The sequence below is a fragment of the Myotis yumanensis genome, unplaced genomic scaffold (assembly GCF_028538775.1).
Source record: "Myotis yumanensis isolate MYYU_CA2020_CCGP unplaced genomic scaffold, mMyoYum1.0.hap1 SCAF_1, whole genome shotgun sequence".
Taxonomy (NCBI): Eukaryota; Metazoa; Chordata; class Mammalia; order Chiroptera; family Vespertilionidae; genus Myotis; species Myotis yumanensis.
The window spans coordinates 141,530,884-141,556,015 of record NW_027223752.1 but is presented as its reverse complement, the minus strand read 5'-3'; the positions used below and the strand labels follow the sequence as shown (position 1 = coordinate 141,556,015).

The 25,132-nt window shown below is 40.7% G+C and overlaps 1 protein-coding gene across 3 annotated transcripts in view; it reads right to left on the bottom strand.

Moving 5' to 3' along the window:
* CACNB2 (calcium voltage-gated channel auxiliary subunit beta 2) overlaps nucleotides 1-25,132 on the bottom strand; it is a 359,416-nt gene that overhangs the window by 254,753 nt on the left and 79,531 nt on the right. The window lies entirely within an intron of this gene.

The window sequence follows — 25,132 nt, the reverse complement described above, 5'->3', positions numbered from 1 at the left end:
TTCAGGTAATTTGATTTCTTCTTCTTCAGAGAGTTGTGGGTTCACCAGAAATCTACCCAAGGTGCCATTCATTTCCCTGCAATAACTATTGCTAACACACGGTGACAGCCGGCGGATCATTAGAGTTTCTTGGCAACGTTTGTACAATAGCCATTCTCAACTCGGGAGATTTTCGAACATCAGAGAATCTTGCATTTCACAAGGCTGCAGTTTCCTGCTTTGTGCAAGAGGAGGCCTACCCCCGGTGCTGTCTGTTACTGGCTCGGAGAATGCTGCTGCTCCCGGGCTGCTCTGCCATTACTGCCTTCTTCCCGGCACAGACGGGCAGCGGCATCCTTGCTTCAGCGTTCCCTCTGTAACACTTTGGGCATATCTGATCTGCGATTTCTCCCTCCTCCGTTTAGCCTGAAAAATTACCGAGTCTAGACTTTAATTCACTCTGGATTCCTAGGACTACAGAACCACCCTCCAAATTGTCAGCCGCTTTGTCTCCAAGTACGTGTTTCACATGAATTGTAGAAGGGATTGCTGGAGTGGCCTCAGGACCCGGCTCCCTCAATCACTGCAGTTAACACAGTTGTCATTTTGTTGCTGTGTTTTGTGGTGTGTTTTTTTCTTTTTTTTTTCTCACTGCCAAATATTCATTTTCTACGTTAAAGCACATTAAATAAACATAACTCCAGCAAGCAAATCTGATCAGAGTCAGTGCTAATTAACTAATTAGGTAATGTATCACCTATGATTTAGATACAAAAAAAAAACTAATAAGGCTGCTTCCCAAGCATGAGATCTTACAAATGACTATTCCTTGTAACCTGTAATTTATATCCTTCTCTAAAGACAGAGTTTGCAGATTCTGAGCTGATCATAACATTCTTCCTAAAAGGCCTTATACATGCCACACCTGAAAAGATGAATTATTCAGGCATCTGGGGATAAAACTATTAACTGTGTGATACCCAGCAGGTTAACAAGCAATGGTTCGTGTGGGCTTTTAGTGTGCCACAGCCAATGAGCCACACCTGCCCCCATGCCCAGGTCCCTACCCATACTGCCGCCACCTGAGAAGATGTGTTAACTCTTTCATGTCACAGATTAACAGCTCCCACCATGATGCTCTTTGGGCCCACAGAAAGTGCAAGCCTATTAATTCTCAATACCACCAACATTTCCTTAAAACCTATGATTTAAAGCAGCGGCCGCCAACCTTTCGGACCTCACGGACCACCGGTTGGCGACCGCTGATTTAAAGTAACAGCTCTATATTATTATTATTAATAGTCTAAGAGGCTATTAGAGCTAAAAAAAGGAAAAGAAAACTTCCTGCCTTTGTTCTATGTTCTTATTTGACTAGCAAAGTAACTGAGACCCCAAAATGGTGAAGTGTTTTATCTACAAGTAGCTTAAGCAATCATATTACTAACACCTACTAATTTATATAATTTAAATAGGCTATTAATAGTCTATGGCTTTGTCCTATGCTAATTAATTTTCTATGTATTTGAAGGTCTATGTATTTGAAGGTCCAAAAGGCAAATATGGATAGACGCTAGATGGGCAATAAGGTTACTTTTGTGATTACATTGTAAACCTAAAATAAAATTTCTGAATCATAAGGCAAATTGGCTTTTGAAGGAAGTTCTGGAAAGAACTCTATGTTTTCTGGACCATGCAAGATATATTTCTAGCAGGTAGCAATTCAATACGTGTGTGTTTTTGTAAATCTTTAGTGAGAAATATAGGAATATAAGAGCACATATAATACAGGCCAGCCAGTATCGCCCATGAACCAAGAGGTCACCGGTTGTGGGCTTGATCCCTAGTAGGGGCGTGCAGGAGGCAGCTGATTGATGTTTCTCTCTCAGCCGATGTTTCCATCTCTCTATCCCTCTCCCCTTCCTCTCTCTCTAAAATCAATAAAGACATATTTTTTAAAAAGGAGAACATATAATTCAAAATCAACTTTTTTTCTTCAGGACCTTCATCAACACCAACCAGGACACATTTATTAGAATAACTGAATAAAAAAGAATTAAAAATTAACCCACTGTTAGAATACAATGAAAACAGTGGGGACATCATCTCTTCAATGATTCTGAATTTGATTTGTAATTCACTGAACTTTTCATCAACTATGGTATTACTATACACAATAAGAGAGAGATCCTCAGTTCAGCTGACATACCACCCACCTTGCCATTCAAGAATCCATGAAAGGATGACTAATTTGATTCGTGTAAGCAATTATTGAGCACCTTCATTTTTCATCAGCACTATGCTAGACGGTGGGGACAGGAAATAAATAAAATACAACCCACACATGTCTCTAGGCACGTGTGACGAAACAGAGTGAAGAGAACGGTGTTTGAGTGCTATGGGAACACCAGCGACACAGTCGTACCTATGCTTGCACTAAAGGCTTCACCAAGTGGGTCCTCTCGGGCTAGGTTTTCCAGAGTGGGGAGAACTACACCCATTGGGAAATGGGAACAGAAGGACCCCCAGGCCGTGGGGCAGCAAACACTGAAGCACAGAAGATTATACACAGAATATACACAGAATAAATTCTGTTTACAGAGACTGTACTAGAAGCATGTATGCATACAGATGAAATATTCATGATATAATATGATGACAGGGCTGCAGCCAAAGTCTCTCTAACTAAGCTGAGCTCTCCCCCAAATTCAGTCCTTATTCATCTGTATGTCCCTAACATTTAGCACAGTAACAGACACATAGGATGATAAAGATTCACAGTCGTCCCTCATTAGCCATTCTTTACTTCATCTCTAAGAATAGAAATGGACATGTGACTGCTGGGCGACTACCCCAGCCTCTTTGCAACCTGGTGTGGCCTTGGGACCAGATTCTGTTCAACAGGCTAGGAGTGGAAATGGAATGTGCCAACATCTCAGTCACGTGCCTTCCCCTTTCTCTCTTTCCTCCTCTGCTGACTTGAATGTTGATACACTGCCGAGAGCTGCAGCTGCCATTTAAGTTGAAGACAGCTATAGGTTCAGGACAACAGAGCAACAAGACAGAAGGAACCCGAGTCCCTGGGCCTGGGGAGCTGCCACGTCAACCCTGTGCTGCTTACACACAGACTGTGGCGTGAAAGACACCAACTCCTACAGCGTTTAGGTCGCCTTTACTTCGCTCTCAGTACAAAAGTGAAACCTGTACTTTTAAAAGTGCCTCAAAGCGTTTTGGGGATGAGTGATTAAATCACAGAATCTAAGACTGGGGAGGAGGTGGGGGAGTGGGAGAGGAAAAAAGGGAAAAGAAGAGAGTGCAGGGCCGGAAGAGCAGGCTGGGACTAGGCTGTGAAGTACCCTGACTACCGCAACGAAGAATTTAGGCTTTATTTGTAGGACACCCAGAATTATGGAAGCTGTTAAATGTGAAAATATCTGTTTTTTTATTAAGATAGAGGGGAAAAAAATCCCTAGTCTCTTTGGTTTAAAAAAATAGTCAATAGTTGTATATTAGTGATAAACCTGATGCTTTTAAGCCTCTGTAGTTACCTGCAATAAATGTCTACTAAATAATCAAATCAAATAAAGTCAAATAAACCAATAAAACTAGCTAATTGGTTTATGTAGCTAAATCACAAACCTAATGAATTGTTAAATTTGCTATTTTGTTATACTGTGAAAGATATTAAAAGTAAAATATTAAAAAGTGACAGTGAGAGGTAGAATGACAAAAGCAACAAATTAAATGTAAGTGTAGACAATGCCTATGATGTCAATGCCTATGGTATTTTTAAAGTCCAAGAGATTTACTTCTGGGCAGTCTTTATAAAGTATGAGAACTGACGTTTATTTATTCTTCACTTTCTATATCACTGTGAGTTAAGAGGGATAGAGCACACAGTGGGTGTTAGGCATTGGATGGAGTGCTTCTGTGGAGAAGAAGTCTGTGGTACTGAAGAATAAGACCATGCCCAGAGAAGCCCCTGTCGGAACTGAAGGCTCCGGCCGGGGCTGACTCTGAGTGCCTCTGGCTTGCTGTGGCTCTGGTTTCAGGAAAGGAGGCCCCTCCCCTCATGGACACCCCAGCCCATGTGCACACAGAACTCTTCCTTCAAACTGCAAACATTCAGAGCCTAGTGTTCTTAAGTGCTCCAAAAACTTCTCCACTAACATCAATAAAAACAAACAAGCAAAAAAAGGACTAAGTGTCTATATTCATCTATTCAGCCAATAACATCAATTGAGTGCTACTCATCATGTGCCTGGGTCTGCTAGGCACTAGGGATGACAAGACAAGTAAAATAACCATGGGCCTTGACGACAGGGAGGTCAAATCCAGGGGAAAAGATAAGTTGAAGAAAATAATCACACACACACACACACATATATATATATATATATATATATATATATATATATATATATATATTAGAGGCCCGGTGCACAAAATTCGTGCATGGAGGGGGGGGGTCCCCTCAGCCTAGCCTGCACCCTCTCCAATCCGGGACCCCTCAGATCCCCAGGATCAGGCCTAAACTGGAAGTCAGACATCCCTCTTACAATCCGGGACCATTGGCTTCTAACTGCTCACCTGCCTGCCTGCCTGCCGGATTGCCCCTAACAGCCCCCTCTGCCGGCCTAGTCGCCACCAACTTCCCACCTCCCGCCATCCTGGTTGCCCCTAACTGCCCCCCCTGCTGGCCTGTTTGCCTCAAACTGCCCCCCCCCCCCCCGCCAGCCTGGTTGCCCCTCACTACCCCCCTCTGCCAGCTGGGTCACCACCAACTGCCCCCCCTGCTAGCCTGGTTGCCCCACACAGCCTGTTCGGTCGTCTGTTCGGTTGCAATGGTTGCTTTGGCATACCATATATATGCCTAAGCAACTGAACGAATGACTGGTCAACCGGTCGCTATGATGTGCACTGACCACCAGGGGGCAGACGCTCAATGCAGGAGATGCCCCCTGGTGGTCAGGGCGCTCCCACAGCAGGAGCGCTGCTCAGCTGACTGACAGGCACCGGATGCCGCTCTACTGAGTGGCAGCAGCAGGCACAGCAGGGCCAGGATGAGTGGGAGCAGCACAGCGCCCGGCCCAGGCTCGGGCTCCTCCCCAGCCGCCTGCTGCTTCGCACACTACTACATCCCTCGGGGGATGTCGGACTGCCGGATCCCCTGCAGGGATTGGGCTGAAACCGGCTCTCCAACATCCCCCAAGGGGTCCCGGATTGCGAGAGGGCACAGGCCAGGCTGAGGGACCCCACCGGTGCATGAATCCATGCACCGGGCCTCTAGTAAACATATAATTACAAACTGGTGAGCTCTCTGAAAGAAAGTACAGAATACCATGGAGATCTATAGCAAACAGACATCTAGAATTAGAGGAGTCAGTTGAGGCTTCCCTGAGGAAGTGCTACTGAGCTGAGGTCTTAAGGGTGGGAAGGGGTTAACCAAATGTAGGGGAGATGAGGCAGGAAGAGGGAATACAGCAGCCATGCGGATGGAAGGGACATTATTTACAAAGCTCTTTGTGGCAGAAGGGAGAGTGCTACGTTTAAACAGTTGGAGGATAAAGTGAGAGGGAGAGTGGTACAGGATGAGGAAAGGCAGGTGCCCACCAGGTCATGAGGGCCACACAGAGGATTTTTCCATTTTTAATTAAGAACAGCAGGATTCCATTCATACAGGTAAGAGGCATGGACAAGTGTCTATCAGTTAAGACACACTTTGATAGTGGAGCTGAAGCTGGACTGGAGGGTGGACCAGAGAGGAAGCAGGGAAACCCATCAGGAAGCTGTTGCAATTATCCAAGTAAAAGACAATGAGATTTTGTATAAGGTGGTGGAGGCGGAAGGTGAGAGAAGTGGATGAATTGATGAGATGATTCAGGAAACAAAACCAGGGAAGTGCATGTATGGAAAACAGAAAAAGAAACCCAAGGTAAAAGACACATATTCCTAAGTCCTCTTCATGTTGGATATTTCCATTCATCAGTGAGCCTGTCTCCTGCAGCACAACCAGTGATCAATCTTAATTTTCATGGCAGTTCCAGTTTGCATCTCTTCTAGGCCAGTCTTCATTTCTCACCTTAGAATCCTGAATATGATTTCTCTCTGGCCCCTTTCATCTTCCACACAACCCTACTTCTTTAGATACCAAAAGCACCACTCTCTTTTATTCCAGCTTCCACAGATTTAAAGCCTTTTCTTTTTCTCTTTTATTTCTCACCATGGTGTCTGGGCTCTCCTTTTATCTGCTTTTTTTTTTCTCTAGACCAACAACCAGGCATTTCTTCTTACTAATCAGAGTGGCATCACCAGTTTATTCACCATCTATGTGCGGATTTCAGCAGAAGTAAATACAATGACGATAGGCAGCATGCTAGGGAGAGAAGTTATACTTTCAAAATGAATAATAATCATAAAATGTGTGTCTTAGACTTCAATGATAAGTCGAAAACATGTTTTGTGTTATAGCGTTAGAATACACACGCTACACTCAAAAGGCAGAGAAAGCTAAGAAACCTTGATAAACCCCAGGTTGCGTAAAGCACAGTCATATTGAAAGAAATGTAACCCAACAATGAAAAGTAACTGAAAATCAAGCCAATTGTTCATTGCCCCGTTCAAGAAACAAGAGAAGCCGGTAACTCACAGCAACACCAGTCAAATATATCCTCTCTTCATCCCCATTTTTTTCTACCTTAAAGCTACTTGCGAGCAGTCCTCATTGTCCAACACAAACAAAAACATCAAAAAATCCCTTTCCCAGGTACTCAGTTTCCTGATTCTCTCTCTCTCTCTTCTCTAACCTGTATTTCCCACCCTTATACTGGGTAGATTTGCTTAATTTAAGTAATATTTTATTTTCTATTTTCCCCATTACTTGGATTTGCTACAAGGAGAGCCAGCATACAAAAACCCTGCCCCTTTTATTCTATTTCTCCAGCCTTCTCCCTCCACCCAAACTTCACCTTTTGTATGGCAGGGTGGCTGGCAATGAGGGGACATTATGAGATGCCGATGGAAGAAGAAACACTGAGTAGGCAAAGGCAACATTCTCTTTCTTATGGGAGGTGCAGGATAAAGAAGGAGAGTGGAATGGCCAAGAACATTCATGGTTGACATTTTCTATGTCACACTGTTTTTTCAGAGAATACATTTGACCAGCTCATTTCATTCATTTTCGCTATAAGGTAAATGCAACATGTGTACTAGTATAAGAAAGAAAACACTGTACAAATCTATGATAACGACAGGATGAAATATTTCACAGTGGCTATTTTGAGTTCCTGTTTGCTTAAAAAGACCAAGAGAGAGAAACATACACTTTGTCTCAAGCTGCCATGAAACATTCCTGAGGAATTTTAAGATTCTGTGACATGTGTATAAAGCACATATATATTTTTATTAAAATTCTTGTCAGAAGGAGTGCCACCAGGAGCAGTCCCACTCCTACCTGAATAACCCTAGTGTGCAATTCATTTACATAACTGACAATCGGCAGCTTTTTCGAACTCCACGGCTGAGGTGGAAAGGTCAGGGAGAATGAGAGCTAACATGTATTGACACCTCACACACAGATTCTCCTTTGATTTTCCTGACACCCCTAAGAGATAAAGTACTGCTTTTATCTCTATTTTACAAACAAACTGGGGTATAATGAAGTTAAATGCCCAAGAACATGACAGAGTCAGGATTTCTATCTGGAAGTTTGACTCCTGAGTCTTCCTAAGGTCTCTATGAACCATAGAAATTAATGTGTACACAATAACTGATTAACTAATCCAATCTCACAGCAGCCACTGTTTCCCATCCTGAGCCATAGAGTCTGCCTCCCAGTGGTTCTCCTGCTGGTTTCTCAAATCACCCTAATCTTTCTGCAAGACATGTCAACTCCTGAACCTCTTCCTTTCTCTTTCTCGCAAAGTCTGAAATTTTACCATTCGGAAAACTCATATACCAAGTATCTTCTTAGAAAAAGTAAACATCCCTCACATATAGAAGCTATAAGGCATTTGCATAAGTTAAATTATTTAAACCCTTGTTTTATTTATCTGTGTCTATCTGTCTAGTCCCCTTATCTTGCTTCAGAAATAATTTAAGGCAATTGACAAGAACAAATTTTAAAATAACATTTAAATAGCATAAAATAAAAGAGGGACTAAAAGAAGAAAGATGAGTAACGATGGGGACATAAAAGGGAGTCAGAAATGAGGCTTGAAATGCACCCCATGAAAATGGATGCACTTCTTACAAATGAGCCATACATTTGGCTCTAAGCTTTCTAGCAGCCACGTCAAAAAGGGAAACTCGGTCAGTTATACAAATGACTGTCCGTGAGCTTAAAATAAGCCGGGTGCTGAGAAGAACAATCCTGCTTGGCACTGACACAAGACACTGACTTCTCCTGGAGGTCCCCATAAAAAGGAACATTGTGTAAAGTGCACGCCTGCCGACATCTTTACGGTAAATACCACAATGGGTTTTAAAGAGCTGCTTTTGGGGCTGACCTTCACTGGAAATGAGGTTTCACACCATAGCAACAGTCAGTAACATAATCCAGGGGGGAGCGAGGGGGAAATGGGCTAGAGAAGATACCTAATTCCTTACAGATTTGGCTTGACCCCCAAGTGATATCAGCAATAATGATCACAAAAAGAGCTAACATTACTGAGGCAGCACTGAGTAAACTCTATTCTTTTGATCTGAATACCAGTTATCAAGAAGGTACTGGTATTGTTTATCCCAAATAAGGAAACAGACTTAAAAGCTTAATCACTGGGTTAAGGCAAAAATAGGATTCGAACCCAGATCTGTTGAACTCCAAAGCTCTTGCACCCAACCAGTAGGCCTCCAGAGTGTTATTTTTTTAAATGTTTACTTATTTTACCTGAAGGAAATGTTTATTTTCTAAGAATATGCAATTTAACAAAACTGGCTTCATAAGAGTTGACTTTAATTAGTACAGAAAGAAAAATAGAGAAAGCCCCCTAAAAATGCCTCCACTAATTACGGTTTCAGAAGATCATCCTCCCGTATGTTTGAAGAATGGGTAGGTCAGGCGCCATATAAAATTCTCCAGGGCTCCAGAGTGACAGTGATCGATCCCATGCCCTTCAAACAATCCCACTGAATACTGTTTCTCAATGATGAGCTTCTTATAAATATTAGATGACCCTGAGTTTAGGACTGATTTCACGTGGCTAGTTTAACGCAGATTCATCTGGAAGTACAATGGAAGATAAGAACACTTAAGACAAGGCTACCGACTTGGTTTAACATTTGTTCTTAAAGCAAATGCATTTGTTCCGAACACCTGGTTACCATGTAGAAATTGCAAAGAAAGAGATGAAGAGGAGATAAGTAGCTTCAGCGAGTGCACGCTTTGGGCATAAGAACACAGCTGGGAGGGAGTTCGAGCTTAAGCCTTCATGATGTTGGGTCTTTGGATTAGGGCCGAAGAGAGTGGAGATGGGGAGATGGAAATAAAGAGAGTCAAAGATAAATGTTGTCTTGTTCAAACACAATTTCCCTTGGCTTTGTTTCTACATAACACTCCTACAGGGGTCACAAGTATCTGGATAGCTTAACTCTTTCATTTGTCCAAAGGTAAAAGACTTTTTTCTATTGCCAAAGCTTACTGAAGAGCTCTCCACATGTAGAATGGACAACTTCAAAGAAGATGAGATAAAACTGAGGGCAGGCTGGCTGGCCTGAGGGACTCGTTAGAAAAGATGTGTTAAAACAATCAAACAGCAATTGCCGTGTGGCATGTCATTAAACTGGCCAATTGTCACATGTCACTAAGATGGTTTCTGGAGGATTAGACATGAACAGGAGATGAAAAAGGGACAGAAAGTGTCTGTCTGTCTGTCTGTTGGTATTCGTGTGTGCATTTTATGAGAAATGGAATAACAAAAATTACTAAATCTCTACATTAGAATAGATGCTCAAAACCACATAGTAAACTCTCTAAAATAGACTCCTATATAAGGTGTTAATATCTACTAATATCTGGTGTTCATTTTATATAAATGTGTTTTAATGTGCTTTTTTAGTTCATCTTTATCTTCAAAGGAAAACATGTAGTATTATTCTAATCCTAATAGAAAAATGAGTGTTTTCAAATTAATTTCATTATTTAGAAGATGAAAGGATTGCTTTAGTAGACTCTATTTAATTCCAGAAGGTTACTGGGTAACTCCTGTGTATGGGGCACTGTGGTGGATGTTAGCCAAGAGGAGATGAGAATTGGTTTGGGGGCATATATGCACTTGGAAAAGACTTGCACACAATCCAAAATTTTTCATTTAAGAAAAATACCATTTAGAGTTAAATTTTGTATAGATTCTGTTTAGGGTCTGTTGACGGTTCCATGGAAATATTCTTCTAGATTGCCAAACTTGCTGTTTTCTACTAAGCTCAAATCCAAAAACAAACTGGTATTTTTACTATTTCTGGTCCTTCTCAAATTATTCTGTAAGTATAGGGGTAATAAAATTTCAATATTGTTTTTCTGGTTAAATAAATGAACACATACACTTAAATATTCCTCGACATTAAAAACACCAGGCCAAACCTAGGCATCAAGAATAGTATACAAAACAAATTTAGTAACATAGGATCCAATTAAAGTAAAAAAATGCAAAAAAAAATCAAAGAAGAAAAGATAAAGAATTGTATTTATATTAAAAATAGAGAATAGGCAAAAATGAATTGGTAATGAGAATTTTTTAAAAACTAAAAATTTGACATGCTAGTCATAAAAAATACAGGAAAAACTATATCTATTAAGATAATTAACAAATGTCTAATGCTAACATAACCTAAGCAAATAATATTAGAAACCTGATGATAGATTTGAGAAGAAATGCAAAGTTGATGTGGAAAGACAAAACAAATTGGGGTTACTAGCATAAGCTAAGGCTTAATTGCTTAAATTTTCCATTCATTCAACAAATACCTTTTGAGTACCTACTGTGTACCAGGCCTACTTTCAGACACTGAAGATACACCAGTGAACAACTCAAAATCTTTACCTCATGGAACTAGTCAGGCAATGGAAATGAAAGCAAAGATTAAATTTTAATTATTAAATTTTTGATATTAATGTAATTAATATTTAATAATATTAAAAGGTGTCAACATCCAATTTTTCTGCATTGGGTGAAGAGGGGTAGAGTGTCAGACAGGGAGGGGCTTGTTAGGGAAAGCCTTTTAAAAAGATAACCTTTGAGCAGAATAAAATGAGGGAGTAAAACATGTGACCATCTGGGGAGATAAAAATCCAGGCAAATGCCCTGTGGGAATTTGCTTGGCCCAGGGAAATAACAGCAAGAAGATGCCTGTAGCTGGAGCAGGGGCTCGATCTTTCAGGGTATTTGAGAACTAGATTTTATTCCAATTATGAAGAGAAACCATGGGGGGGGGGGGGATTCCTTTAAAAAGAACAAATATGCATAGCCAATGGACACAGACAATAGTGTGGTGAAGGCCTGGGTTGGGGCAGTACCTTGGAGGAGGAAGTGAGGGGGGGGGGGATTGAGGGACATATGTAGTACTATCAATAATGAAAAATAAATAAAATAAAAAGATATAGATTAATATCTCCATTTTTCAGACGATAAAACTAAGGTACACAGAGACTAAATAAGCTGCTCATGGTCATTATAAAAATAAAAAGGAACACATGACTTGATTTACCTCTTAGAAGTGGCATGCTGTCTGCTATATGGAGACTACAAGAAGCTAAGGTGGATACAGAGGGATCATTTTGGAGACAATTGCAATAGTGAAAGTGAGAGAGAGCATGGGCTAAGGCCGTGGTCGGCAAACTGTGGCTCATGAGCCACATGTGGCTCTTTGGCCCCTTGAGTGTGGCTCTTCCACAAAATACCGACTTCTGCGCATGGGCCACGAAGTTTCAATCGCACTGTATGTGCGCGCCCGCACTTGGTATTTTGTGGAAGAGCCACACTCAAGGGGCCAAAGAGCCGCATGTGGCTCGCCAGCTGCAGTTTGCCGACCACTGGTAAGGCATTCATGGGAGGAAATCTTGAGACGTGGTAGGATTCTGGATATATTTTAAAATCAGAAGTGGCAAAATTGGCCTATAGATGGATGTTGTGTTAAAGAGAAAGAAACCAGGAATGATCCCAGTTTGGGAAATGGGGCGGACAAGGCCAACAACTGTGCGAGTGGTAGTTCCATTTACCAAGAAGAAAAACAGAGAGAGGAGCAGGCTTGGAGGAGAAAACAAAAAATACTTCAGAGGGGACAATTTGAGAAGCCTACCACATATCAGCACGGAGATGTTAAGTAGGCATGCTAGAACATGATCCCAGAGTTCAGAAAAGAGGTTTGGGTTGAGATATAAACTTGGAAGTCAACATATAAGTGGTAGTAAAGAAATGAGCTTTAGTGAAATTCCCTCAAGAATATGATAGAGAAGAGTCTGGAAACTGATTCCTGGGGCATTTCACCATTTAGGGGCCAGAAGAGGAGGAGTGACCATGAGGGAGGGAGGACACTGGGAGCGTGTGGAATTCTGCAAGAAGATGAAATGTTTTGCTTTGTCCAACACCAACGTGAGGTCAAGTAAGATGTACACTGAAAATTCATTACCAGATCTAGTCAGGTGGAGGCCACTAGTGCTCATGACTAGAGTGGATTCTATGGAGGGACTAGGTCAACAGCCGATTAAAATAAGCTCGATCAAGAGAGGGAGACAAACGACTTGATAGAGAGAGTAGAGAGCGTTTTTCAAGATTTTGTTTAGCAAAGAGAAGAAAAATTAAAACAGCCACAATGAGAGGTGGGAATAAGGCATTTCTTTCCCTTGAGTGGGCGGAATTACAGAAAAGAGAGGGGCGGGGTTGGAGAAGATGTTTAAAAAGAGATCATGGATAATTGCAGAAACAAAGTTCTTGTTTGGACCTGAGGGGATGGGATCTCATGAATAAGCAAAGTGGTTGGCTGAGATGGGCTCTTAGTGGGTTCACCCACTCTGACAGGAAGGAGAGCAGAGGATTTGGGTGCAAATAGGTAGAATTGATGGTAGAAGTCGTAGGAAAGTCTTTTTGGAGAGTTGCTATTTTCTCAAATGCAATGAGAAGAAAGGTCATTAACTGAGAATGAGAAGAAGAAAGAAAGTGTTCAAGATTAAGAATAAGGAAGAAAGTATAAAAAGTCATCTCAGAAGAGATTGAGTGGAATGAGCAGGGAAATAGGATTCATAGGCATATTGAGGGCAGGACAACTGTGGACAGGAACTTAAAGAAAAACAGTCCTCATAGTTGTGATTCTTTCCCCCAGCTCCTGACCCATGCTCATCTTCTCAAGCTCAAGGCAGAGTCAAGAGGGTCAGATTTAGCAGGGCTTGAGACTTTCCAGGAATACTGGACAGAGGGAGAAAGAAGTAGAAAGTTGAGAATATATGCATGGATCATGCAATATAAGCAGAGTAAGAAGCAAAGTAAGGACAATGGGGAAAGGGAGTGGTGGACCATTAAAAGATATTGGTGACTCCCGGCTGGCATGGCTCAGAGGTTGAGCATAGACCTATGAACCAGGAGGTCACCAGTTCAATTCCCAGTCAGGGCACATGCCCGGGTTGTGGACTCAATTCTCAGCAGGGGCATGTGCAGCCGATCAATGATTATCTCTCATCATTGATGTTTCCTTCTCCCTCTCCCTCTCCCTTCCTGTATGAAATCAATAAAAGTATTTAGAAAAAGATGTTGGTGACAAAGATATGAATTAAATAATGACAAGAAGAATTTTTGGAGTGTAATATCAGACGTCAAATGAGATCGTAGAAACATTTGTTTATAAGATGTTGTTAAAAGAAGTTCATCTTGCAATTCTAGCCAGTTTGGCTCAGTGGAAAGAGTGTCACCAGAGACATCAATGTTTCTCTCTGTCTCTCCCTCTCCCTTCCACTCTTTCTAAAAATCAATGGAAAAATATCCTCTGGTCAGGATGAACAACAACAACACACAAACAAAACAAAAAAAAAAGAAGTTCATCTTACAGACTGAATGAAAAGGTGAAGGGATTGAGAAGTACAAATTGGCAGTTACAGAATAGTCATGGGGATATAAAGTACAGCATAGGAATACAGTCAATGATATTGTAATAACTATATATGGTGCCACATGGGTACTGGAAATATCAGGGGGAACACTTTGTAAAGTATATGATTGTCTAACCACCCCTGGTACAACCAAAACTATTACAAAAGAATATTGAATGTAAACTGTAATGGAAAGAGTTTTTAAAAATTAAAAAAATAAATTCATGAAGGGAAAGGAATGGATGAGCTAATCTCCACTTTTCTTTTCTCGTCTGATTTAACTAGTTGAGAACTACAAGGAATGAGAGATACCAGAAAAAGGAGAACTCGGGGAGAGTCATCTGGTTAAGGACACAGTACTTCAAATAACAGTGCATTTGCTCTTTTTTAAATTATTATTATTATCAGGCCACAGAACTTTTTGTTATTCTGATGTATGAACCACACAGTTCCAAAGGTGAAATAATTGAACTATGAATTTTCCTTTTTGAAAGATCCAACTCATTATGTTCGATATAAACATGTTTTTCTTCTTTCTAAAGAACAGTTCATTTGGGTCCTAACATCAACTTAATTGGCTCTGGACAAGTGAGGCTTCTCTACGGCAGGCCCGAGCTGATGTTAATAGATTTGAATTTTATTTTTTTCACTTGGATGATTTATTTTGGAATGTATCGAAGGATGTGCCTAAAGTCTTAGTACGACTTTTTAGAAGGTGTGATGGGAAGAATGTAATCATTTGACATTTGGTGTCCCTGAAAATCTTCCAATTTCCACACTTCATGTCCCAAATTGGGCAACTCTAAGGAAACCATAACATTTACTTTTCTGTCCCTTGGTTCTACTTGGCTTATAAGGGGGAGAAGCAAAAATATGCTTGAGTATCTCTTTATTGGGAGTTGACGTTGGTTGGAAGAGGACATGAGGGTCTGAGGGGTTTGGGGGCAATGGCACACACCAGCCTTGCTAGGTGCCGCAGGGGGATGTCCCTCACAGCAGGAGTCTGCCCAGAGGCCCTGGCACACAGGGGCTGTTATTCAGAAGGGGAGGAGGAAAAGGGGAGAGGGGGGTGGAAGAGAAGCTACAGTGCCTGGGTGATGTCTAGGTGAGGAACCGCCAGGGAAGAGATGTCCAAGGGCTTCCCCAGCTGGGGCCTTATCTACAACCAGCAGATGTGGGTGAGAGTTTGTGGGGGATGCCAAGCAGGCAGGAAAGGGCTAAAAATCTGTTGGCTTGAGTTCCGTTCAAAACAACTGGATGTATAAGAATTTGAATTTGGCACCAGCCAGCTTTTGAGCTGAGTGGTTTCAGTCCTCATTGAAGAAATAAACAACACACAGAGGCCACATTTGGCTCATTTATATAGCAGCGGAAGTGGGGAAAATACTGGAAAAAATATTTCCTATTGGTTCCTCCTTTCAAAATTCTGATATTCCATAACATCATAATAATTATAATAGTTAAATACTTATGGGGTGCTTGCTATATGCTAATTTTAAAACATATAGAACTTTACATGTTTTTCCTTTTAATTTTCACACCAATCCTTTACGCTAATATCTTGTACCTACTTACCGCATGGGGAAACTGAGCCTAGAGAGGTTCCATAGCTGTCTTAAGCTCACACAGCTAAGCAAAGTGGGTCAGGGCTTCAGTTCTAGGGGCTCTGAACGGAGAGTTGGTGTGGTTAACCATGGGAGAATCCAGACTTTCACCTGAGGCTCTTGCCTTCAGGGACCTGGGGGGCACTGCAGTGTTTGCCCTAGAGCTGTTCTCTGGATTCTCAGAATGGAGCAGCCAACAGAGGATGCTTCCTGAACATCCCTCCAAGTGCCACAGCAAACGCTTGCTCTGCACCTCTCCCCCAGCACCGATCCATTGATGCCAATGGATTGCTTCCCAACTCCTGATTAATGGGACAACTATGCATATTTGAAAGGTCAGAATAAGAATAAATGAAAGTTCTTTTCCCCCTTTGGAAAGCAGGAACACTTCCAACCCCATACCTTTACCTCCCCAGGGCTTTCTCTTTTAAATGAGAATTCTATGCTCTTCCCCAGAATACAACTCACTGGAAAGGATACTGACTATGAGCAGTTGACGAACTTCTTGGTGGAGGAAATTATAGCAATCACATGGCTAACTCCAAACACATTTTACATTATTTCAGCAAGAATAAAAATGAACACAGGCAACCCCACTGCAGCATTACTTCCAACAGCTCCACTTTGGTTCTAGACACATGCAACAGATCCCCGGGAGCAGTTTTACACGACATGTGCCTGTGTTAGTTTCCTGTGGCTGCTGTAACAAACTGCCACCATGTTAGTGGCTTAAAACACCACAAACCTATTATCTTATAGTTCTGGAAATCAGAAGTCCAAATGTAGTCTTACTGGGGAAAAAGCAAGGTGTGGGCAGGGCTGTGTTCCTTCTGGACACTCTAGGGGGAATCTGTTTCCTTGCCTTTTCCAGCTTTTAAAGGTGCTGCATCCCTTGGCTTCCGGCCCCTTTCCGTCTCCAAAGCCAGCAATTTCACTCCTCTGACCTCAGCTTCAGCTATCACCATCTCCTTCTCTGACTCTGATCCTTCTGTCTCTCTCCCTTATGAGGACCCTTGAGATGACACTTGGCCTTCCAGGACAATCCAGGATAGTCTTCTCAGCTCAAGATCCTTATTGAAATTATGCCTGCAAAGTCTCTTTCTACACATAAGGTAACAAATTCATGGGTTCCAGGGATTAGAATATGAACGCCTGGAGAGGGGGTGGCATTTGTCAGCCCCCATGCCCGTTTGTGCTGGGTATGGAGCCATTCCTGCTCTAAGGCGCTTTACTATTGAATCCTAACCAACCTCGAGTCCTCCACATAAGGTTGACAAAAGAACCAGGAAGGCAGTTCAGAAATTTGAAATTAACAAATGAAATCAAAACTCCCAGACAAAACTGCTGAGGTGCACATAACATGTCTCTGCTGTGGTTGAGAATCAGTATTTCGTTTCATGGGCGTATGCATAGCATTTTTTAAATGAAAGATTATGTTGCACATTAGCAAAAGTCATATTCTTTAGGGACCCTTATCGTAACTGACATATGGGAATTAAAAACGGTTTAATAATTCCAATTTTAGTTTTTAAATAATTTTTGTTCAGAGAAGAACTTTTGATGTCTGAAATTCAGTGCTAAATTCAACAATCTTATTTGATATGGATCTCAACAAAGAAACCAGACATTTGTGGTTCCAAAGGGACTCTCTCTTTTTTTTATTGTTTTACTAAAGGCCTGGTGTGTGAATTTGTACACGGGTGGAGTCTGGCCAGCTCACCTTGATGGGGGCCGATCAGGCTGGGCTGGCTGGAGGGAGGAGCCGTGGGAGGTTGGCGGGCTGGCCCCGCCCCCAATGTGGGGGGGGAGATCAGGGGCTGAGGCTGGCCGGAGGGAGGGGCCACCCCCCAATGGGGCCAGGTGGCTGGCTGCGGTTTGCATCATATCAACTGATCGTTCTGGTTGTTCTGGTCATTCCAGTGTTCCGGTCACTTGGCTTTTATATATATATATATATATATATATATATATATATATATATATATATGACAGTATTACTGATGTCCCACAATTTTCCCCCTTTTTTCCCCCTCCTCCCAGCCCCTACCCGACCCTAGGCCTTCACCGTACTATTGTCTGCATCCATTGGTTATGCATATATGTATTTAAATTCTTTGGTTAATCTCTTCCCATTTGCCCCCTTGCCCTCTGAGATCTGTCAGTGTGTTCCATGCATCCATGCCTCTGGACCTATTTTTTCCCTCAGCGTATTTTGTTCATTAGATTCCACTTATAAGTGAGCTCATGCGATGTTTGACTTTCTCTGACTGGCTTATTTCACTCAGCATAATATTCTCCAGGTCCATTGATGCTGTGGTAAATGGTAAAAAAAAATCCTTCCTTTTTACAGTTGCATAGTATTCCATTGTGTAAATGTACCACAGTTTTTAAAAAAATATATATATTTGTATTGGTTTCAGAGAGGAAGGGAGAGGGAAAGAGATATAGAAACATAAATGATGAATCAATGATGAGAGAGAATCATTGATCAGCTGCCTCCTGCATGCCCCACACTAGGGATCGAGCCCACAAATCGGGCATATACCCTGACCAGGAATCGAACCATGAACTCCCGGTTCATAGGTCAGTGCTCAACCACTGAGCCACACTGGTGGGGCACCTCAGCTTTTTTATCTACTCATCTACTGATGGGCACTCGGGATGTTTCCCAATCTTAGCTATTGTAAATAATGGTGTTTTTTGAAGTCATGAAATCCTTGTGATGATGTAACAGACTTGTAGCCAAGGTTACTGTGGCAGACAGCAACACACTGTCCTATGGAAATTCCAGTGGGCTCCACCTAATTGAACACTTTTAAATAGTCAGTGAGAACAACCAGCACCTTCTCCCCTGCATGCGTTGCATGATTTAACTCTGCCCAGCAATGCAACAGCAGTTAGAAGTAGCTCAGTTACACCACTGAGCAAACAGGGTTCCCAGGGTGAAGTCACATGCACAGGGACACCCTGGGGAATAGCAGAGCTAGGATTTCAACTCCAAACCTTCTGACACCAAAACCCTTGCTCTTTAAACTTTGCCAGTTTGCCTTAGATTGTGGTCTTTTTCTCCTTTCTCTCTATTTCTACTCTCTCTAGGATGATCAGTAAGGAGCCACCCTGCTGCTAAACATAGGATGTCCTACCGCAAAGTCCTAGCTACTACCCAGGACATCACCATTTTGTTTTGTTTTTAGCTTTAGCTTGAATAAATGTTTTAACAGAATTGTGTATTTATTCCTTATCATATCCTATATAATAAAAGGCTAATATGCAAATCAACCGAACAGTGGAACGACCAGTCACTATGACACACACTGGCCACCAGGGGGCAGACGCTCAACGCAGGAGCTGCCCCCTGGTGGTCAGTGTGCTCCTACAGGGGGAGTGCTGCTCAGCCAGAAGCCAGGCTCACGGTTGATGAGCGCAGCAGCGGCGATGGGAACCTCTCCCACCTCTGTGGCAGCACTAATGATGTCCAACTGATGGCTTAGGCTGCTACCCACGGGGAGCAGGCCTAAGCCGTCAGTCAGACATCCCCCGAGGGCTCCAGGACTGCAATAGGGCGCAAGCCGGGCTGAGGGACCCTGCTCCTCCCCCCAGTGCATGAATGTCATGCACCAGGCCTCTCGTTTAATATAATCATGAGTCTAGATTAGTGTTGAAATCGAGAGATTTTGTCTTCATAGTCCTAGAAGTTCTAAAATAGTTTTTTTAAAATAACTTCCAGGATGTTTGACAAACTTGTTTAAATGTTAATGAAAATATAATATTGATAATTTATAAAATAATAAATATTAGTCTTGGTCTCAATGTATAAAACTGACTGTTTTTGCAAACTTTCTTTAAAATTAGCCATTTTTACTTAGTTGCATTTATAATACAGATACAATTAAATTCAATTTCTAACTGCTGCAGCTTTACCAATTTGTAGAAACTGTTTAAGCAGTATTTTGGTTCTTCATTCACATATTTGCTTCAAATATCTTCCTGACCTATCTCTTCATTTTATTTTCTTGTTACGCACTTTAATGTTTTAAAATAATAATATGTTACTCTTTGTGAAATTTTTTTATGACATCAAAACCGAGAAAGAGGTTTTTTAACCTTTCCATTGTACTGATAAATCAATACTCCTTTATTCTAATCATAACATTTTTTATGTTCAACTCTTTACCCAAGGACAGGTTCTGCTTAACTCTTTAATTCATTTTGACAAATTATGAGGAACTAATTTTTTAAAGTAGCTAACTACTTATCCTAATATAATTTTTGTTACTTGTTAAATATGCTTATTCTATTGTTTTATATGTATTTCTTATATATTACATAAATTAAAGGCAAATTGGAAGTTTTCTTGAATGTCCTGTTGATATATTGTTTCTTGAGTGCAAACCTTCTTTTATCTATAGTTACTTGAACATATTACAATAACTGAAAAGATTATGTGGTTGCTTACCATTCTTACAAAATATTACATGATATGGAAGGCCAGTCTAGCTGGTAATTACTACTTGTATAAACATTTCAAAAGTCATTTCTCTGGATTTTTAGTAAAATATCCATATAAAATAAAAAATTCAGTAAAAGTATATATAAACAAAAATAGTTATAACATTACTTAAACTTCAAAATTGAGTTAGCTAACCACAGAAATGTACCATGTAGGAAGTGACACAAATTCCCCCTTGTGTTTCAGCTAAAGAAAAGAATATGTGTTGCCAAATGCTTATAACATTCCTGCAATTCATGTGTAACATTCCCATAATTCATGTATAACATTCCTGTAATTCATGTGTAACATTCCAGTAATTCATGTGACATGTTTTGTTGCAAATCCTGTGCTGCTTGTCTGACCATACAAAGCTGCACTGCACAGAGCCTGTGGCTTAACCAGCTGCAGTGCCACAGCAAGGAAAACTTTTCCTACTAATTAAACAAATTAAGCATCATAAGTGAGTGATTTCTGTTTCACTACCTTTGTGTTCTCATATTGCTAAAACATTTTTAAAAATATATTTTTATTTATTTCAGAGAGGAAGAGAGAGGGGGAGAGAGAGAGAGAGAAACATCAGTGATGCGAGAGAATCATTGATCGGCTGCCTTCTTCACGGTCCCCACTAGAGATCGAGCCCTTAACCTGGGCATGTGCCCTGACCAGGAATCGAACTGTGACCTCCTGATTCATAGGTTGACGCTCAACCGCTAAGCCATAATGGGCAGGCTTGTTAAAACATTTTACTTTTTAAAGGTTTTTTTTTTTAACTTTATGAAGAATCCCTGTGTGACTTTGATAGGGATGGATCAAAATCTCTACATTTAGTATTCTCATCTATGTTTTTGTAATACTTCTCAATTTATCTGAGTCTAGATATACGTATTTCAATATTTTAAAATAGTTTATAATTAAAAAAAGAATAAAATAATTACCCATAATTTCATCTACTCACTTATAACTGATGATATCCTGGCGTAACTACTTCTAATATTATTTTAAAAATAAAATTTCCCCTATTTTTATAAAAATCATATCAACTCATCAAAAAATTTTTAAATGCAGAAAAGTATAAAGATATAGATTGTTAAAACCACTCTATAAAAACAACCATGCATTTAAAAACTCATTACAGCTGTATCTTATGTATTTTTTCTTAAATCTATCTCTGTTTAGATATTTTTTTTTATTTTAAATGACTTTTATGTGACGTATTTCATTGTTTTAGTTTTACATGATTTAAGATCATTTGTTTCCAATATTTATTTTTAATTGTATTTCATGTCTTGTTACATTGTCCTGAATTTCAAAATTAGTATTAAAAATAATAATGATTTTGGGTAGCTTTAAATTTTTCTTGTATTTAAAGAGATTGCTTCTAATCTGAGAATACAGTTTCTAAATCCCAGATTGAACTGACATCCACATACTAGCTTCACCCCTGTCATGCTCTGTGGCCTTGCACAAGTTACTTTACGTCTCTGTACCTCAGTATTCTCATCTCTCAAGTGGGTGTTAAAATAGCACATACATCACATGGTTAGGATAGGTTTATTTTTTCCCCTCTTTTTGATAGCAAACATATAAATTATTTCAAGAGCATCAGCTTTGTAGTCAGATCTGGGTCTTACTCCAATTCCAGTGTAAGTATAGAAGAATCACTACTTAACTCATAAAATTGTACATTAAAATGAAATGGCAGGTCACCTGTAGTAAAGATGAACTTTCATACTTGCTAGAGCACAGTGTGATACTCACATTAATTTCATTCCTGAGAAACCTCAGATTTTTGCTTTCATTGGGCTTTATGAGTTCTGATATGCAGTACATTACTTTGCAATGTTTTCTAAACCAGAACATGCCAAATATAGAATTCTGCACTGAATCCATGAGAGAGAAGGTCAGTAGAGGTATAGCTAGCAGGGGGCTGTGCAAACATTTTATGCAACCTCCTGAGTGGTTACCATTGTCAGTGGAAGTGTGCCCAGAGTACCTGCTCTGTTGGTGTTTCCTACAGGGAACATGCAGACAACTGTTGGTCAAAATCATCTGATAGTACAATGTTGGTCTCCTCTTCAATCAAATTAGAGTTTTACAAATTGCTATTTGGTTGGGATTATTTTATTTCAACATGTCATTTACTTTGACTTTAGCATACTGTGGTATGAGACCGTCTTACACATTTATCTGTTTACGTTGAGTATCTGAAGCATTCAGTATGAGCCAGGCACTCCAAGAGGAGCTGGAGATTCAGTGGGGAGTAAATGCACAAGATTTCACCCTTAAAGAATTTACGAATCACAACTGTACAAATGACTAAAAGAAGAAATTTAGGGGCTGCAAGAGCTAACAACAGACTTCCTATTTCATCTAGTCTAAGATTTCCCTGAGAAAAGGAGACAGAATCTGAAATATAACGTTAACTAGGTGAAAGGAAGAAGGGAACAGCAATCCAGGGAGAGGAACCAGCCTGTGCAGAGAGTGTGCGAGGAAGCATCCTGAGTAGAAGGCCAGTGTGGAGAGAGCAAAGGGGGATATGCTTGCACTGAGCCTAGAGAGGAAAGTCATGCCAGACCATGCACGGCTTCAGGCAATTTTGAGGGGTTTGTATTTGTTCTAATGCTGAGGAGTCACTGAGGGGTTTTAGCAAGAGGGGTATGTGACTTGACTTTCATTTAGAAAAGATCACACTGGTTACATGCAGCATGGGAGATGAGCTGGTGGGAGGGTAGCATGGAGACTAGCTGACTGCTGCAGCAGTCCAGGCAGAAGGGATGGCAGCTTAGGTGTAGCCAGCCAGGAAGGGGTTGTGATGAAAGAATCTGTTTAGGACACTTGCATGGTGAAACCAAAAGAATTAGTGATAGACTGGCTGCTGGGTCTGAGGGAGAGGTTGGTAATCAACAATGACTACTAGGGCCCACCAGTGTGGCTCACTGGTTGAGTGTCCACCATGAACCAGGAGATCCCAAGTCAGGGCACATGCCCAGGTTGCAGGCTCAATCCACAGTAGGGGGCATGCAGGAGGCAACCCATCAATGATTCTCTCATCATTGATGTTTCTCTCTTTTTCCCTCTCTCTTCCTCTCTCTGAAATCAATAAAAATATATACTTCTAAAAAAGAATGGCTACTAGGTTCCTGGCTTGTTGAACTGGTTTGAGAGAAGTGCCATTTTCTGAGGAAGAGATGATTAGTATCCAGTCCATGTCTGGGGGAACAAGACCACAAGTTCAGCCTGAACGCATTGAGCCTGAGGTGTATTTGAGAAAATCAAGAGGAAATGTCAAAAAACCAGTTGGGCTCTAGCTGGTTTTGCTCAGTGGATAGAGTGTTGGTCCGCGGACTGAAGGTTCCCAGGTTCGATTCTGGTCAAGGGCACATGCCCAGGTTGCAGGCTCAATCCCCAGGAGAGGGCATGCAGGAGGCAGCCAATCAACGATTCTCTCTCATCATTGATGTTTCTATCTCTATCTCCCTTCCTCTCTGAAATCAATAAAAATATATTTTAAAAAAACAGTTGGATTTGTCCCCCAGATCAAAGATTAGTAACAGGTTACGTGGTTATACCCTCCACATTCTCATCATCTCACTGCAGGCACATTACCAGAGTGCAGAGCAGGACAGTCCTCCTGCTGCGTGCAAGTCGACTCTCTGTGAGGGCTTTAATCACACTGTTGGTTAAGTCTTATACACGCAAGGAAAGATGTGTAATTACTTGAGTCACAGTGAATCTTTTGTAACATGTTTTTGGACTGCAGACTAATATTGTCCAGGAGAGGGTCCAAGTGGAACCGAACAAAATGTCAAGTAGCATATGATTTTAGGCATTTGTCTAAAGTCAATAGCATACTCACAGTTTTTGTTATGCTAGTTCAGAGCATGACCTATTCCTATCATTCCAGACATTCAATATTTTAATGAAAATAAAACTTAACCTCTCATACTTAAGACGTTCAAATATATATTTTTGAAAATATGAGGCTACTCAAAGGTCATGTGGCGTTGTTACAGCTGATGAGGCAGCTGTCTGCATAAGACTCAGAAAGAAATTCACACAGCAAAGACAATGTACACACACCCTCACATGGGACTCAGGCCTCAGACTCCACAGTACTTTGAGACAAATAACATTTAGTGCTTTATAGGATTTGGTGTATGTGTGTGGGGAGGGGCAGGATGGGGAAGGAAGATGTCTAGAAACTAAAAATAAAATCTGGAAAAATTGAGGTAAAGGATTAACTGGTATTCAGGACAGCTTCCTGTTTTTAAGCAGACTCAAGTTTTAAAAACTTAATCTATAATGTATTCAATGGTCCATTTAGCTTAGTAAAGGGCCTTCTTTTGTTCAACTGTTTAAAGCAAAGTCCTATGGTATTTCAGTCTTTGTGGCCACTAGGTGGCAAACTTGGCTAAAGAATACTGCTGTCATTGGCAAGATTGCTACAAGATTCAAATCTCGGTAAAAGTATTTGGGTTGCAGCTGCCATCAAATGTTAAAATACTTCGTCAGAGTTCATGTTGCTTCTGTAATTAAAAAAAGGGACTCAAGATTGCCCAATGGTAGACTTTTCAAACAATCTAATCACATCCTCTTTCATTTTCTAGAACACTGAGGCCAAAAATAGTTGAATGGTTTGCTGTTACATTAGTTAATGGCAGAGATGGGGCTCCTCTGGCATCTTCTTTTAGTATTTTTCCACACTGCTTTTAAAATTACAGCACCATTACAGTCACTATTAGCCGAATGAAGCTATTCTGGCCAATATAAAATCATTTCTAGAGTAAGAAAATTTGTATCACTACAACCCCATACCCCTCGGCATCAATCCACTCATACTAAACTATTTAAAGCAGCTTAGAAACTCAAAATATTTAAAATGACCCTTTAAGAAAGTATAGCAAATATTTCATTAAGTTGGGTTGTGACTTTTTTAGGTTCATATTAGATAAAAAACATTAGTCAGAAAAGATTTGGAAATATCATTAA